General features: G+C 35.2%; 1 protein-coding gene across 10 annotated transcripts in view; it reads right to left on the reverse strand.

Moving 5' to 3' along the window:
- The window catches only part of Mbl (muscleblind), a 245,168-nt gene that overhangs the window by 54,852 nt on the left and 171,089 nt on the right, over window positions 1–19,227 (reverse strand). For 6 of the 10 annotated variants that reach the window (XR_010309970.1, XR_010309969.1, XR_010309968.1 and 3 more), the window contains exon 1: window positions 3,345–3,574. The exons of 2 other annotated variants lie outside the window; for them this stretch is intronic. The gene's annotated coding sequence lies outside the window, so the exon portion shown is untranslated. Of the gene's footprint in view, window positions 1–3,344; window positions 3,576–19,227 lie in introns of those variants that run through there. 2 more of the 10 variants (XM_064220653.1, XM_026631667.2) reach the window with 1 other exon arrangement.

Below are 19,227 nucleotides of genomic sequence, written 5' to 3' on the forward strand. Positions count from 1 at the left end.
CCGCAGACGCCCGCGCCGGCCGCGCAAAAACTATCAATACGGTCGCCTTCGACACGCTTCATTTCAGACGTGACACGCTCCAAATAATCATTATTACAATAAATCATTTTATTTTCACTATTACAAGCTATTACCAGTTCGAACTCAAATAAGACTTGTCCATTATGAAAAGGTTGCAATGCGCAACTACATAGTTTCACAAGCTTAATGTTTGTTTATGCGGAGTTAAATAGAGACTCTTTTTAAAGAAATTCGAAATTTAAGCTATTAAATCAAATTGATTAATTATACTTTCATATCATTTATTTTAGACGTTGTGTTGTATATTATTATTCCGTTTTACCTTTCACGTTTTTTGTTAATGTTTACGTTCTATGTAAAGTAGTTCATCTGTTTTTTATTAGATGTGTTGACTGCCAATTGACCTCTGTGCTACGTGAACAATCAACAATTATATTGATTTTATTTAGCATTTCAATCCAATTCATAGCTATTATAACAATCAATATTTTTACGAAAGTATGTTTTGAATGAGACGAAACGAAATTATGATGAAAAAGAAGTCTTTTTCAGATGAAGTCAGAATTTCAGTTCACAAATACAATATTTTGCAAATAGTTTTAAGAGAAGAACAGTGCAATGTGTGCAATACTCCTTGGACAATATACACGTATTCGTGCATAATTTGTTGACTGATTAAAGTTTTAACTGCCTTCATAAAAATAATGCAGTCACATTTTTGTTTTCGAAAATTCGTATAACTTAGATCAGTATTGAATATAATTTAGTGCAATAGAAACATCGGGGAGGAGAATTAAGTCTAGATTCATAAGATGTCGTCGACGAAGTTTATCGTCATTGGTTATTCTGCGCACGGCTCTACATTCGTTGGCCACGCGTGTTTGCTGACTCATAAGCTTAAAGATCTCTTTAAAATAATAATTTCACTAAGTCGTAAGCAATTTTTATAAAATGAAACTAGTAAATTGGAGACGATGAGATTATGATTAATTACTTTATTTCATATTCTTTTCATAACAATTGTCTCTTCTAAAAGTGAGAAAGGCTGATTAAAATATGACTTACATAGACCGAACAAATTGATGCAAATACTGTGCAAAGCAAACCAAATTTTAGTCGAGCACGTAGGTCAGTTCCGGCAGTCAAAACAAAGGCCATTGTTACCTGTGCGGAGCAGATTGCAACCAGTACTGCTCTCGCATTCGGGACATGTACGAAGCACATTAAGCAGCCTCAGGGGACGCTAGCAGACTAGTAATTAGCAAGAGAGGCGAAAAATTTGCGACGGTTTAAAATTTACGAGGCGCAAATTACACGATTCCGGCGCTATCGCTGCAGCACGGTCGTTAATGTGCACGCCTTATCGAACATGGTGCGACGACTGCTTGAGAAGTTGGGAGCCCTCGTATAGCATTACATTAAACTGATAGCACCCAAAACGATACAAAAAATACTTCAACAAGAGAAATATGTACAAAGTTTATCTCGAGTCACTTTATTTACAAATATGCGTATATTTCTATCTTGTAATGTCACACGGATACGGTTTTAGATATTTAATTGGACATATTGTTACATATATACATATATTAGTAAATTTTCCTTGCGAATTTTATACTTTGTCTTTATTTTTAATGACATTTTAGAACACGGGCAAGTTATCTTTAGCGTAACAGTTTCTTATCAGTGATTAATTTAGTCGAGTAATCTGCAGCTTGGATTCGTGTCTCACGTCCGTTTATTTTCTACAAAGATAAGATAAAAAATCTTTAGGATAACAACTATAAGTGTCCACTTGAATTTTAGTATATTTTTATAAAACAATTACTTGCTAATTTGAAGTATTATAAGGAAACTCTACGTCGGCGATGACACTTTTATTATACACGGGCTAAACATTTTCGTAACATCAAATAGTGTTTTATTTGAAGAACTATTCTGTAAAAGCTTGAATATAAAAGAGTTTCATAGCCTCTCGTGCTTTTTTGCGGTTTTAGAATTTAAAATAATAAAATAAAACAAAAATATTGTAGTAGAGCGAGCTCTATTGACAGAGGTTTCATTGTTGTGAGCAGGTAGCGGAGCCAGCTGTTACCCTCGTAGATGAAACGGTGCAAACAGACCATTGTGGAGTTTAGCTGATCCAATATACCGACAATTTTGAAAATTAACACATGCACAATCTGTGTCATTTAATTTGTTAATCCGTTCCATTTTTGAAATTACTAAATGTTTTTTTATTTTACATGGAAATACTGAATATCAAACGAGTTTTTATCACAATTGTAATCTTATACAATTTTGTAAGACTTGCATTAAATTTAGGTCTTACTTATAATATTTTCGGAAATGTAAAAGGTTATGTATTACAATTACAATTATGATTATTTCATTAGTACGCAAATGGAATAAAAATCGAACTGTGATTGCAAAAAATATCGCTAAAATCTGTCACTACAAAACTTTATATAAGATACATATCTCTGAATATGGTGGAGATTTATCTCTAAATTATCAGATTCGATAACGGCTATCTTTACATTAGTAAGATTTTAGGAGGTTTTCATAAATTTAACATTTTTTAAAGATAAGACATTAAGATTTTTTATTATTAAATAATATATTAAATTATTCATTTCGAATTATGACCATAAAATAAACTTTAAACGTCTTTTAGTTCTTTAGATCTTTAACATAAGTTTTTTATAACGATTTATACATGACTTTTAAAAATGAGTTAATGGATAATTTTAATAAATTCAACAAATATACATACCAGTATCGGACACTTACTTAGCAACTATAATAAAACTACGAAAATATTGTTTCCGAATGACGTAATTCATGTTCGTGTGTGAAGGGCAATTTCATTCGGTGGGTTATGCCGTATTTTACTTTGTATTAGTTGCTTATTAAAGTAAGTAATACGAGAGAAGCTCTTTAACTTTGGGAGTTCGTGCAAAAGCGCTAGCAGCGCTTTCGTCAATGCACTGAGTGGGTCCAGTTACCCAATGCGAAAGCTCTCATGCGGGGACGCAGACAACTTCTGAGCGACCGTTGAACTAACGCATACCACTCGAGCACTGATCGCTATTATTGCTAATTTTCCGTCGAATTTCGGAAATCGCCATCAATAGAATTCCGATGTCACAAATTATGAGATCACTAGCTATACAAGAACACGATAATAGTGTAGGATACCATATAAACACTAGTTTTATTCACAAACTTTCACGATGCTCACTTTAACGCGAGTTACGAATTTAAGAATTACGAATTTAAGAATTACGAACGTTTCTAATATAATGAGGGGTAACACTTACATGATGAGGGGTAAACAAGCCGGGTAAGGGAGCGTAAATGTCCAAAAGTCAAATCATAGCAAGTCGCACGTAAGTTAGGAAAAACGATTCGCCGGTAGCGTAGAGGTCGCGTTCGCGGCCACGGTAGGGCGGCACGCGTCGTGTTCGGAGCACGAGTGCGGTGCACAGAGCGGCGCGAGTCACACAAGCACAAGCGGAGTCGGCAGGCGACTGACGGGAGGCGAGTGGCGCGGCGCGGGGCGTCGCTGCGCGCGCACCCCTCACCCCGCACCGGACCCCTTGGCTGCGCCGCTCCCCCCCCTCCCATACCCCGACGCGCGACGCCAGCCGGCTGCCTTATCACGCCGCACGGCGCGCCGCTTCCTTTCTCCTCATGCAGTTGCGAGCTTTTCGCCACTGCCACACTTCCGCCCGCCCCGTTGATTGTGTAGAGTTTTAGCCGGTCAATGTGTTTTATTTGATGACTTACTATTATCTAAATAACTTTAAAAAAGAAACAATCAACAACTGAGGCATCATTGAATATGTAATAAAACATTTTTTTTAACTAATTAGAAAACTTATCTAGTAAAAATATCAGTCAAAAAAGATAAAAACAAATTTGCGAAGTTGTTACAGAATAACAATACATTTTAATAAGTAATCGTAAGGATTATAACAAAAAGTATAAAATGGCGCATGCGAGAATAGGACATTATTCAGATGTGTAAGCGAGTGCGCAAGATTGGCGCTGGCGAAGTACGGTGAAAGTGCGCTGGAACAAGTTTGCGTACTGCGCGTGACCTGCCCGAGGACACGCAAACCGTCCACAATATCGCGCTGGATACGAATGGGAACAATTCCATGAGATTGGTAGTACCATAATATAGAAATTCATACCTCAAATTATATTGATTTAAACTATGTTAGTGTCGCGAGATTGTCGAGATAGCCTGCAGTACAAGCATCGTTATTGAATGGCTCATCGAGAGACGCTAAATTAATGGTACAAAATATAAGTCATAAGATTTTATGTAGAAATTGTATGTCCTTTTTTATGTGCGGTAAATGCTAACTGACAATAGCCGTTACATTCTAACATCAAAGTAAAGTGCAGTAAGCACATAAGAATATGGGAGAGACAGCACAGACAGAATAGAAAACGAAGACATTATGAAATCGGACAGAATCGGGGAGGGCATTACATAAGGTAAACCGTATCGACTAGAGGTTCCAATCTCGAATCTGCAACGTAAAAGTCAAGCAGACCGCATTATTCTTTTATATTTGCACACTGAATTTCAGACAAATTGGGAATGATTTGTTAGCCGTGTAGTCGAGTATGCAACAAGACAGTGCAGGCCGCACCGCAGTCACGATGCGATGACGACGTGCGCTCGTTTTTGCGTCGCGCGCCTTCGAGCGTGACATCTAAACTCTAAAGGCTCATTTATACACTTCTTGCGGCCGTCTCGTCTCGAAACGTTTATTTTTTAAACATTTTAATAGCGTAATACATTCTATAAGATTACATTTTACGTGCCACGTGGCTTTGTGTCGCACAAATAAAGAGTTTAGTAACCTTTTTAAGCAAATCATGTTATAAATGCAGGTAAATTGTTCACAGATATTCTGAGTATTTAGTATTTAATTTTATGTTATACTAATTGATGATATAGTTCCAATAGTTGATATTATTACATACCTATATTAGATTATATATGAATAAAACGAATCTGAATCAGCGATAAATAATTTGGCAACCATTTTAGTTAAGTATCGTGTAATTCCGCTCTATCCAAGAGAACGGTTATGATTAACATTAAAAGTAACCAAATATACGAAAAACATATTTTGCATTTTAATTCATATCATAATTAGTGTTATTTCATTAATGATTCACAACTTGATATTAATGGAAACAATCAGGACTGTCTTCTATTAATTTAATATAATAAAAGAAGTAATTAGCAACAGTTTATATTTTTGGCCAATGTTTAATTAATTGTAATTTAAGGAAGATGCGCTTCGTTGGCGAATTCGGTGTCCTCGAGACGATGAAGTTCAATGACCTGCCGTTCATCTTATGCCCGCAAAAAATGCACTGCTCCGTCCCACGCCAAACGCAGCACTCACACAATCTTACAATTAATATAACTAAACACACATTGATAATTCGTTTACCATTCGCCAGCAAGCAATAATCTCACACCACATTTCACGCCTTTCTTCACGTAACACAAAAATGCCGTCTAAGATTGATTAATTATGACATCCGACCTATTTATATTATTTAGAGCAACTCGCATCTAATCTGAACATTAAATAGCCAATTGTTGAACAATAAATAAGCCCGCGGGGGTGCACCCACGCATCTCATCTCCACATCAACTCACTGCGCACGCGCCGAGTTTCCTGTATCATTCATTAAGATTGAGCATACGCAAAAGTGTGACATACGATTGCTTAATTTTATGCTTTAATAAACTTAAATACGGTCACAAGAATAGACCATATAAATATATTCAATATTTCGAATAGTAGATGATAATGTTACTATTTGCGTTTTTAACAAAGAGGCTAAAATTCTCGGTCCACCGCTGCCATATACCAATTAAGTTAAATTAAATGTATGAAGAATTTAGAAATTGGTTAGCTTCCTTGAAGCGCATCGCTGTAATTGACGTACTTGAGTTAGGAGCATGAAGGCATAATTCGCGATTTATTTCATACAATTTTCTAGAATATTATTTACATTTAATTCAAAAGATCTAAAACAAAAAAAAAACGTATTGCGTATGGACATTATGATCATTATGACTATTAAAATAAAATATAATAGATTCGTATCTCTTGAATTTTTTGAAATACGAATATTATTTATTAAAGTAAAATGCGCAAATCATACTTTTTTAATAGAGATAAGCTCTATAATTCAATAAAGCAATATAATTCAATAAACAATGCTAGCTTAGTACAAATGTTGAACAAAATAACCCTTTAAAATTGAGTATTTTATTATTCCCGCATTTAATTAAAAATGGTGAAATCGCTCTCGCAGGTGAAACCGCGGGTCCGTACCTGCTGGATGACGCTGCATAAACGTTAATTAACTCGCCTCATTTGATTCCTTGTTGCTTAATGGCACTTATCTCTTAGAATTTCAAACTGTACGTAGATTAACCACGTTGGCGGTATTGAATGTGTTTATGTGAATATTCTGAACGAAATTCGAGCATCTAACAAATCCTAAGTTTATTCTATAATGTAAGAAATTATCGTCAAGGTCATGTTTTATATAGAAAATGTAAGAAATTGGAAAAATATTGTGGAATCATTGAATTTGATTTCCGACCTTTGGTCAGAACTGAACGTTCGCTCTTCTTTGAATGATACACGTACAGAATTGAGTTCCGGATCCGTGATGTGGGCACGGAAATGAAAGACTTCTATTGGCATATACTGATATTTGCTGTTGTTATTTAACAACCCATAACGGCCGTGGTTTGCTCTTAATAATTGTATTTCATACCATCTATTAATTTCAAAATCTTGCAAGTAATGACTTGACTATTAAATGCCATTAAATTCTATCAACGATAGTAATCGCTGTGAAAAGGTGAAAATATATAATTATATACAATTTATAAGATATATATAAGTTTGTGTGTCTTTTTATACAATTGTGAATAAACGATATATCTCTACCAATATGAATTAGTTGCATGTATTGTTAATTGTAACATATGCAAGAGGCAAAATATTTCACTGGTGTATCGAAGTGTTGTGCCGACACTGACGTTATAAACCGAAATATTATCAAAGTAATAAGAGACGCAGCAAGCGGCACTAAGAGCACTGTATGCTAAGTGGCTTTTAAGGTCGCTTACCTCATCTCGCCTGCTAGTCCGACAATCTTACTGTTTATGAACGAATTTAGTACGATGCGATGTTTATTTGATCCATTTCTGTTGTAACATCATGAACTAGCACTTTATGATTGGCCCTTCCTATTTCAAAACGCGGTTGGGTGGATGATTCCTCTCAGTATAAAGGACGTGCTGAAGAATAGATTTAGACAGGCTGTTTACCTCTCTTTCAAATATATTAGAACGTAATAATAATAATAATAAAAACAAGCGCTCAATTTAGATGTTTAGCAAAAAATTGTGAGTCATAATAAATTCATTACATCATCATTTAGGTACAGAGAATATCGTGTACACAAATAAATTGCGAATCATCATGTGCTAGTAGATCTTTGGCGATTCAAATACTTATATGGTATGCAAATCTACTTCTTATTAAATCGATATAGCGCAAGTTAACAGTACATCCAAAACATGATACTCTTATATCGAATGTTACGTTTTCTCGTGTTTATTTTTTCTGCTATTGCATATTAGTGTATCCAAAACTATTGTCGTACCAATGTACAGAGATGGTTTTGCCTGATCAAGTATATTATAGTTTCCCATCCACCCTATTGTATTGGCGTTACCTTATGCGTACAACGAATGTATCAAATCAATTGCTTGTCAATTTGACAGCTATAAAGCCTGTATGGTAGCAGCCAAATAAGTAACTGAACAAGGTACGTAAAACGTGATTAGCGAATTAGTTCAATGATTTCACAGATTAAATAAATACGAAAACAAATTATATGAAACCTAATAAATTTATGTGTCGTGATGTTATAGTTATCTCGTGTTACTTTAGAGTTAATGTTTAAATTTTCGGTATTAGCTACGCCTCGCCGGTGCGGCGCATAGGATCGCGTGCATGTGGTTCGGCCAAGTCGCCGCAGGTCGTAAATAAGAGCGTCTCTTTGCGGGCCATTATTAATGAATGCGCTGTAACCCCGCCTCCCCTCGTACCTTCAGCCTGAAAGCTAAATAACAGGTGCGTGTAACCCCATTCGCACAATCTATTTTCGATGTTCTTATAACTGTAAGGAGAAACGTTTGTTGTGTTGTCTCACTCTAAATATTCATTCCATACGCCAGATATTGAGATTTGTTTGGGCGTCATCTGCTCGACATCGTCGTTTCTAAATAAGCGCGGTCTCGTGTTGGCTTTGCAAAGTTTCATTAGCCGTGTGGGAACTCTTACTTAAAGTATCACGTTGCAGCAATTGCGTATGTAATTTGCACCTCACAAAAATATTTCCTAATAACTTTGTATTTGTTAATTTCGAACCGACGTACGGACTATACATATATAAAACTCCCAATCTATACTAATATTATAAATGCGAAAGTAACTCTGTTACCTTTTCACGATTAAACTGCTGAAACGATTTCAATGAAACTTGGTATGGAGATAGTCTGAGTCCCGGGGAAGGACATAGGGTACTTTGCTTTAATATTTCAACCCTTGTGTAATATAATGGTGGGTTGGTTGTGTGTTATAAGTAATTTTTTATAAATTTTGCGCGGTTAAAGTCGCAGGTACAGTTAGTATTAAATAAAATACATTTTACAATAAAACACCTTAATCCAAGTTAATTTAATGACAAACATTATGAAGTATGTGCGTAATTGTACTACAAAGAGATTAATTTTAATACATTTTTACAAAAAAAGAAACATAATATTTAAAAAAAAATGTTATGCAACTTACATTAAAACTGCCTAGTTAACATATTTTGTTTTATCTACGTAGGGTAAATAACATGGGAAAGAAACATTAGTTTTTTATGTTAGCTCAGACTGACATTCTATTATTTACTCCTCGGAAAACTGCTTTTCACATCAGAAACAGGCCCCTGCCGAGGTACACAAAGATGGCGCCACCGCTGCCAACATTAATGCACTTACTCTATGAATGACGTAATCGTAATATTGTCCCGAGCTCGGATTTCTGTTCACGTTACCCCGTAATCAGCGTTTTGTAATAGTTACTGTAATATACCACTGTATTTAGCTATTGAGTTCAGTTATCACATTCCCTATAGAGTATGAAGTTGGCAACGTATTCGTTTAATAATTTCTATCTAAAATTCGACAGTATGCAATTAATTATACAACAGTAGGTTATATAAATAAACAGAGTGGTGAGTCGTATCATGCAATTCCAAATGAGTGTCGAGGTCAGAGTCAAATTCAAACCGAAGTGAGTCTACGAAGTTGCGGCTAATGAAACAGACTGTCTGAATCATAACAAAATGACGTAATATAGGAAGTTACCATTTGCGTGAACTCTCCTACGCGCATCCACGAAATTAACAGAGTTATTGTTTCATATTAAAGTTAATATGTTATCAAAATTAAAATACTCATACATTCCGCAATTTATATAATATCGTAAAATATTATACAACGGGAATATAAGTTAATTATCATCACGTACGTATCGTATACACAGCTTCATATAGCATCTATGTACATACATTTATCGTAAAATGTAATGACGATACTTATTGTATCTAAGCAACGCTAGTTTGCGTTGCAGTGATACGATTCCTCATCTACAGCGATGTTATGATTGGAGTTTGCGTTAATTACCATGAGGTAATATGAGTCATCTGGTTTGATTACACCGGCCAAGGTCGCTACGCTTAGCACGAAGCAAATCAATCGTGCTTCATCTTATGTCTCGCACGTGCTTCGAACGAGTCTGCCCTTGGAATCTCAGGTCGTTGATACGATTTCGTTTATGATAACATGATGCTTATGATGATAATGGTGTCCATCCTCCAGCGGCTACAGCGACCAATCTTACGGATGACTAGCCAATTGTTCAAGACATATTATAGTGCACATATATGTGTGCATACAAAAGTATACTGTTCAGGCACAACTGCATATGTAATATGGAAATAGTTCAGGCACAACGATGATTTTACGTCATTTCTGAGGCATAGGAATGTAGGAAGTGTTATCCTCTTCACTTAAGGCTATTACAGAGAATTCTTGACGCAAAAACTTGAGTAACACTTCATTGGCCTGATTCGATATTTGAGCCCAGGATATCGGGACAATTTTATTAGGTAACCATTACACTAACCAGCCAGTTAGTAATATGGAGCAATAGAAACATCAATTTAAATCTATATATATATATATATTTTAGCAAGACGACAGATTTCGTCCCCTTCCTATAGACGTGGACGCTGAAAACGGTTTCATACGCCATCAATATGAAAAGTCAATGGACGAACGACACACTGACCAGAAAGTACTAAAGTGTCACTTGTAATATGTGATTTCTATTAAAAGATTAATTAAACAATTAAATGTTTCTGTGTTAAGTAATTGAAGTTACAGTTTTTGAAATATTATTACGTACTCTTTTATTGATCACCGGCAATGGCAAAATCTTTGATTATATAAAGGCGAACAAGATTCAGCCAAATTTTTTGGCACCAGAGATATATGAGTTTCGTTTTTTTTTCTTTTTCCTAGTTTCACGCATAAACTATCAATTCGAATAAATGAGATGTTCATAATACTATTATAGATTATACTTTCTAGATGGAAATGAGCTAAATAATTATATAGGTACCATTTGTTTTTGTATAGGTCATGCATATTCGAAAAATGTTTCCGAAGAACTCCGAGACAAGATTTATTAATTTATTTATGTTTGATAGATAAAACCGAAAATGGAAAATAAACGGTACCTTTTATAACAAAGCTTTATTTTAACAGTACTAATAAAAATAATTTAAATGAAATAAAATTGAATTAAATACTCTTGACTTTATTTTTTTATTATAAAAGTGTAATGCACCTACCCAGCATTGCAGCACGTTTTTCAATAATATAAACAGATGATATTAATATGTATTCGAATGCTAACACATTTTCTAAGATAAAGAGCGTCGAGTCGTTAAAAATTCCGTTACAATTTCTCACATTTCCTCAAATCCACCCCGGGATCGCGTGAATCATTTGAATTATAAAGTGAGATGCGAGTGCATACAAAGTGCATAGGATTCCTTGGCTATGTAAATGAAGTGTAGAAACTGGGGTTTATAAGCGACTTACATCTGGAGGTCACGTTTACTATGAGTGGCCGCGAGGCATTATCAAACGGTATGGTCAAAGATAAAACAAAATGACTAGCGATATAATTGTTATAAAAAATACCGAAAAATTATTTATTTAAACAGTTTCTGTTTATGAATCAAATATATTTTTTTAAATTAGGTTATTATGCATTTTTCAGAAAAAAATACCGGCCCGTTTGTCTTATTCAAAATTAAAAAACAAATGATTTTGAATAACTTACTTTCCTTAATATAACACAATAATATTAAGTAACATCTAAAATAGAACTATTTTAACTCTTACAAAGACTATTATTCTAAAACCGTTATTCGGATCTAAGACCGGCTTTGTTCCCTAACATGAAACTAATTTATTCGTAGCATGCTATTCCACAGTTTAAATAATCGAAGACCAAATTATATATGCGTATTAACGGTCAAGTCATAGTTCAAAGATTAGGGCAACGGGCAACCCTTTAGGACCGAGAGGTGAAGAAGTTTCGAATTAAATCTGATCACCCCGCGGGCTCAATGCACGCTTACTCTATTTGATATTTAATAACAGTATTCATTAAAAGCATGACCAGTTTGTGCGCCTATAATACCCGTTTCTATTCATAAGAGTATGTCATAAATGCATTATTTGAAAGGAAATTTAAACGAAGTTGTTAAATGTTAAACAAAGTAATATGGTATTGTAGTAGAATAGTCGTACATTACAACCCCTATTTATTCCAGAAAGTGCAAATCTCTATCGCATCGTGATAGAGTGTCGGTAATCGTCACAAGCACCGGCGGCCAGTCGGCGAGGCGGCGGCGGCGGCGCGACGCGGCCGGTCAGCGTCGCGTGTGGCGCCGTTAATGGATATTGATGGCGATGGCGCAACTAATTAGACGCCTGCTCTACTATTGCTTTTATGTCTACGTTTTTGCGGGTAGATTTTTGCAGGTGCCCCTGTATTTGGATGCATATAATTATAAAGTATTCGTCCTCGCAAATAACTTGTACATTATCAAATAGAGATTAATGCGATAGGGTTGTATGGCTATATATGTAGTCATTTGACAGGACACAGTACAGACGCCACGTACGTCTGTACAGTGGCAGTTATTAGAAGCCGCACGGGCTGGCAGCCAGGCGGCCGGGCGGTATCAATCACCGTGGGCGGGCTGCGCGACATTGGACTTCAATTAGGCGGGTGGCGCGTGTGATTGCTCACTCCTCTACACACCAAAGGGTTACTTGACCTACTTATTATGATCGTCGCACGAGTCCTCGTTAGTAGGGAAGCTTGGATATGAACTAGTAATTTAATTTTCAACGTTGACGTTATTTTAAACATCATTGTTAGCCATAACTTCTTTAGCTAAAGAATAATCCTGAGCTTATTTTAGAAACATATCATAAGCACAGTATTTTGGTATCTATTTTGCGTGGAGATATAATTACAGTATATTAGAGAAAAATTTAAAGACGTAACGGGATATAAGGCAAAATGAAACAAATAAACTGTTCAACATTATCGTTGTTTTGTACAGAAGCGCTTTACGGCCGAAGATCGGTAAACTCATTAAAACATAAACATAATTACAAAGGAGCCTAAGTTAATTCGAGCAGTCTTTGAATGTGGCTCGAGTACTGGATATGGTTTCATTATGAAAATAATATATAAGCGAAAGCGGTAACCATGACGAGCAGAACGATTAAATTTATGATCATAAATTAAAATAGACAATTAAGCCGAAGAAACTGTTTTACAGACAAACAATAAATACATTTTTTGGTGCGAGTCTGTTTAATTAATACCGTAATGTTCGTATAAAAATATGTATCAACAGAAATTACGATCGTTGAACAGAACGTTCGCTCAAACTTTATGTGCTCTTATACGAGTATACGGCACGTTACTTATTGTTCACTAAATGTTGAACCGCGAAGTCACGTCATTCTACCTTTTCGTACTGTATATCGATAGAGACATGAGCGTATCATGCGAATGAGTGCATCAGATTAAATTTGCAATGTAAAGTAACCTTAAAACAGGTTTAGGATTACTAGCCAGTGAGGTGGTTGGAGCGTCTAGCATGCTTGACCACAAATAGGTCGTGTATTAAATAACACTGCACCGAACCGACTTGCGCAGGTTTCTAAATATGTTCAGAGCGACACTATCATAACCGCAGGTGATATTTCGTAATTCGCACATGAATTCAATGTTGCAACATTCATATGTCAGCTTGGATATAAACACCTTGAATATCTACATCACCCATATGTGGAATAGAAACGTTTGAAATTAAACATTCTTGAAAATCTGAACTTATTTATTGACATATTGTAATAAATTTTTTTGCATTTCGTTTCATAGTAGTGCGTTTCTAGAATGACGTGATTCATGTGTGTATTAAAATATATGCAGTACAGTATCGGCCTATAAATGTCCCGCCGGAAGGCACAGGCCTCTTTTTCTGTTTAACGAAAATTCATGCTTATTCTTTTACGCTGCTCCATCTGTACATGCAGTTCTCCGCACGGCGTTTACCAACCCCGAACCGACCAGAGCTCGATATTAATAATTATGAACGCATATGTAAAAAGTCAGCGATCTTTGTCCGGATTTTTGGTCTCAATCTCCGGTTCTCATCTGGTGGTTTAGATCCACGAGGCTATCCACACGGCTATCTCGACTCATTAATTAATAGAAATTGGTTAATTTGTCAGAGATAGTGATAAATCATTAAGCTACATTAGTTCGGTTGGAGATAACCCAGATATCTATAAACTTATTACTGAATATGAAGTTAAACTCTTGAAAGAGTTGAGTTTTATGAATCAGCAAAAAGGTATTTTTTAGATTAAAAAGGAAGCAAGCAAAAAGGTATTTATTAGAAAACTTCTATAAAAGTTTTCACGATTTGTGTTTCAAAATTTATTTGAGTCGCAAACATAGATTTGATAAACATTCGATTTGATTAAAAATGATGAGTTCAACCTTGCCAATGTCATAAAAATCGATAATATGGTTTAAGACGTGAGGTCAGACATAAATATGATGCCAGGAAACTTATTATATTAGTTTCAACGAATCTTAAGCATTTCCGCCATTAAATATTTTATAAAAATATTCCTCGTACAGACTAGCTGGAATCCTCGGAGTTTCGATGCAGAAATCAAGTAATATTAATCCACCTAGGGCTTCCAAATATACATAACATTATCATCATATCGTGAATAACTATATATGAAAGCTACATAGGTTTCGACGAAGACTAGAGGCGTCGAAATCACGTCACCGACAAGACGCCAGCGACTGCCTACGTCACTCAAACCAACATTACGGGAATCTACAAGAATCTACACCCGGCGGAATGAATTGTGTGTTCTTTAATAAGTCCGACAGTCTTGTATTATTTTTATAAATATAGATGAATGCATTATAAAATAAATTATTATAATATTAAACATACGGCACATAGCTCGAAAATTAACGGACCATTAACAAGAGATCTCGTAATTAAATCTAGGAATTTAATTAAAGCATTAGATCACATAGGCATTTTTGAGTTAACGACCCAAACAATTTTGCCACTCTTTAGCACTACATGGGGATATAGAGTAAAGGCATATTTTACGTTACACGAAATTTGTTGATGAATTAAACAATATTTCAGCTCTAAATTTCGAACGCCGTTTCATAAAATATTTGGTGTAAGCGGCCGATATTGAAACCAACCTTGTTCTAATTTGAGTAATTAATGCAGCCACTTCGTTAGTTCCCGAACTAAGTTAGCCTCTCGTAAGCTCGCGTGAAGAGTAAGTCTCTGCCAGCTGTTCTAAGACTATGATTATAATTAACATTAAATAACTGCACTAATATTGGCACATGTATAGATTTGACGGGTCATACGCTATTACAGATTTAGTATTTCTATAAGATCCATTCCGATCCGAAGATAAGGATGATCGTTAATAAATTTATAAAAAATATATTAAACAGAGAATATTTCATATGTTTTGTCCTCATGATAGCGAATTACATTGATTCACGGACATATAGTAATAATTACTAATCCTAATTACAATGCTTATGTCATCGTGAATGAAAATAATATTAAACGCAGGTAAACATAAAGACTAATAAACACATATTAACTTTAAAATTATAGGTATGAATTTGAAAAACAAAAACAATAAAAATTTATTACGCTGCTTAGACGTTGTATGTTCGTGAATTCATTACCAATGTTTAAACTAAAATATTCCTTATAAGTATCCGGCAACTGAGATACAAATTACTCCTTACTTGAAAATATATATATACATATGTACGTAAGTGTTTGTCACCTAGAATTATAAATTAATACTTTTCAAATTTTTCTTAACTGATATAATATATTTTTGCCATACCAAAAAGGAGAACAGTAAGCAAAATGGGAAATATTTTGTAGTGCTTTAGAAACTAGGTTATTTTAATATATATTTGGCTGTTAAAACAATCTGTTTATTGTAAAGCAATAAATTGATTATTACAAAAAGGGTTGTGGCGGATTAATTTGATCAATGAGTAATCATCATTCTGAAGTATGCGTACCCATAAAATATATGAAATGAAATACCTAAACCATGTGTATATTTGTAAAACGAAAAACTTAAACATTTCAACGTAATGACAGACTGTGAATAACTACTATATTTATTTAACTGAATATTGAATCCGGCACGTATTTCTTTTGTTTATCTGTAACATTTCCTATACTTACTATGTTGCGAATCGATGTGCTTCTCATCGGAACCAGGTCTGTACTATCAAATCATATTGTAATTATCTAGAATTAATTACAACGAGAACGTGCCACCGAGTGATCATAGTGTTCGCGTCGCTAAACGCCACGTAACCTATGATACCGACCTGTCGTTATTGGATGTCCACGGCAAATATTGAATTTCATTTATACTGGAACGAGTTTATGGCTTGTTATTCAATTTCTCCTATAGTGGACAAGTGACCGTTTTATCTGTACGTGAGTACGACAGGGTGGTAGCAATTCATATTGATAGCGACTTGCAAGTATTACTCACATTTATTCTTTGAAAACTTTCATCACCACAAGCAAATAGCCTATGTGCTATATATAATAAATAATATCTTGTCATTTTCCTTGTGCATTTGTCAGAAAATGTGTTTAATTTTTTTAATTTTCCTTGTATCAAATAATTGTAGGTAATATATTAATATTAAATGTTTCCATTAATCGTATACACTGCATTACGGGATTCATAATTGATGCTATCAAGTAATGGATTATTCAGAAACGACGAGACAAACAGAAGTTACTCCTAATTTTCATGTTTCCTAGAATTTAATGTTAATTGACGTTTAAGAGAAAGCCAATGGAGTTTACGTGTTAATTTATACATCTTGACAGTTTAACCAAAGGCACAAATTTGCTTAGAATCTAACGATAGGGCTCTCCGTTTTCCGTCGAGACTAGAAATTACAATATTTATGGAATAAACACTGTTTCAAACTTAGTTCGACGAAAATGATTGCGATCAAAACTAAATGCACACTAAGATTAAAGCTGTTTTTAATCAGTTGAGAACACAACTCCAGTTTACGAGCACCGTCTTAACAGTTCTTTTTTAATTGCCTCTCGACGGGCCCGGGCCGTGTAATGCGCAATTTAATGATCCTTCAAAATGTAAAATGCATTACTGCGCCATCTTTATTTTACTGCTCGCCAAGATTAAATGCACAAAAAGTAGGTGGCGTTATCGTGATGTCATTGAAAAGCAAATAGTGTTACTGTTAATTTGCTACCGTTTGCTGTTAATATTGATTCAGCCCAATTAAACCTTTTTCGAGCTTATTATTATAATACGATGTCATCATATAAAACGTTTGTACAAAAAAAAAAAAAGAAAATAATTATGTTTAGCTTAATTTCCATACTATATCTAATTGTGATCTACACAAGACTGCAGTTTATTTATTTCTCTCGCAATATTATTTTTGTTAAATGAATGTCACAATGTTTCGTGGCGAGAAGAAAAAACTATAGTCTCGTATTACGCATGCACCCTCACGGACGACTGTCGCTGGCACCTAATTATAATATAAATATCTACCGGCGTTTAACAACCGACCCGGCCATTATAATCTTAATAACCCGCTGCCTCGGAATAAAATTGGAAATGATGTAAATTTGCTAAAAGATTAAAATAATTTTATGACTATAACAAGCAGCGAACACGTTTGTTTTTAAATATGACATATTATTATTATATCATATTAAGGAAAAATTAATTAATAATATCATAAATGTTAAACGGAAATTTAAGATAAATAAGCAATTTTATATCGGAAATGTTAATTTGAAAAGAAGCCCTTGACACGGATTCAAGATAACGTAACATAATTGAGAAGAAATTCAGAAAATAAACAACCTGGGTAAAACTAAAAGTGACAGAACCGGTTAATCAGCTCTATTAGCGTACGTCTGACTATTTTTATAAAAAAAATACTAAGTTGAGTGAAACAGTGCAAGAGGCGCCACCGGCAATATTCGCTTCTCGTGTCTCGTCTTAACCATATGGACGGATACTTGCAACAATGAGCCACACAACCGGTCGTAGGACCGTTACAGATGAACCGCCGCGCCGTCCGTGAATATACATGAGCTGAGACTTGACCTCGTGATATTAGACCGCGGGTGCGGAGCGTGGGACCTCTAGGAACAATCGACATTTGACATTTTGTTAATGACCGAACACGCTTTCCGTTTACTGTATTAAAGATATTTATAATGTTAAAAATCATAATCCGATAAGTAAATGTGCACATAAAATGTCTTATACTAGTATCTTAGGTAAAATGTAAGTTTGATTTACGAGTCATCAATCAGAAAGCGGCCATGGTTCAGGCACCCTTTACACCCGACCACCTGTCGCATCCGCCAGCTCGCAGCAGTCGCTAATCAGTCACTAAGTCAAGCTAAATCTCGGTCTGACAGGGAGACCGCGCTACGCGGCTAATGGTATTTTGACGAACGGGGATATTAGCTTTCGCGACGTGTAAATGGAGGTAAAATAGCCTAGGCCAATTTTTCCTTGGAGAGAGTCAGACTTATTAATACATATAGAATTAATGTACTTTTAAAAGTTTACCGAATAAGATTTTTTGGAACGAATAAAACTAGTTGTAATAAGAGCTAATGTTGAGCATATTATAGGAGTAATAAGTGTTAATAATAGTCTTTGTGTATGATAGATCGACAAAAGAAAACGTTAACGCTTTTTCGGAGTTGCTCAAGATTGAGCAGATGAATCGTGGAACAAAAGAATTATTATTGCACGCACGGGGCAAGAGAGAATTTTCGCATAAAATAGTAGACATTTATGAAATAGCGGTAGCCTGTCATTCGGAGCGTCGATATCGGTCTAGCGGGCGGCGAGCCGCGGCGATTGCTGTAAAATTTCATCGCAATAGTGAATGTACACGCGAGTCTAAAAATAAACACGGCGGTCACAGCGGGCGTAGCCATGCGATACTGAGATAACTGCTCCAGAGTATTTGCCGCATCGGCGCCACTCTGTGTTGTGACATGAGAATGTGCGTCACATGCGTACACTTAATTAGTCGCGTTAATTTTATCCGACACGATCGCTTTTAAGTGGCCGCTGCGTTTTGATCGCATATTGATTCATTTTAAGTAATCACTCTCATTTGAGCTTTACCGTTAAAGCTAGGTCTGCCAAATACGAAATATATATACTTTGGTCATTGGAGTATGCACCTATAGCACTCTTTTCCAAAATACCTTCTTTAAATCAAAGATACAAATTAGAAACGATTAGTGAACATCAGTAAACAATCTGTTACAGGTATATGTACGCGTACCGGTATACCA

Source organism: Vanessa tameamea, chromosome 4, assembly GCF_037043105.1.
Source record: "Vanessa tameamea isolate UH-Manoa-2023 chromosome 4, ilVanTame1 primary haplotype, whole genome shotgun sequence".
Classification (NCBI taxonomy): Eukaryota; Metazoa; Arthropoda; class Insecta; order Lepidoptera; family Nymphalidae; genus Vanessa; species Vanessa tameamea.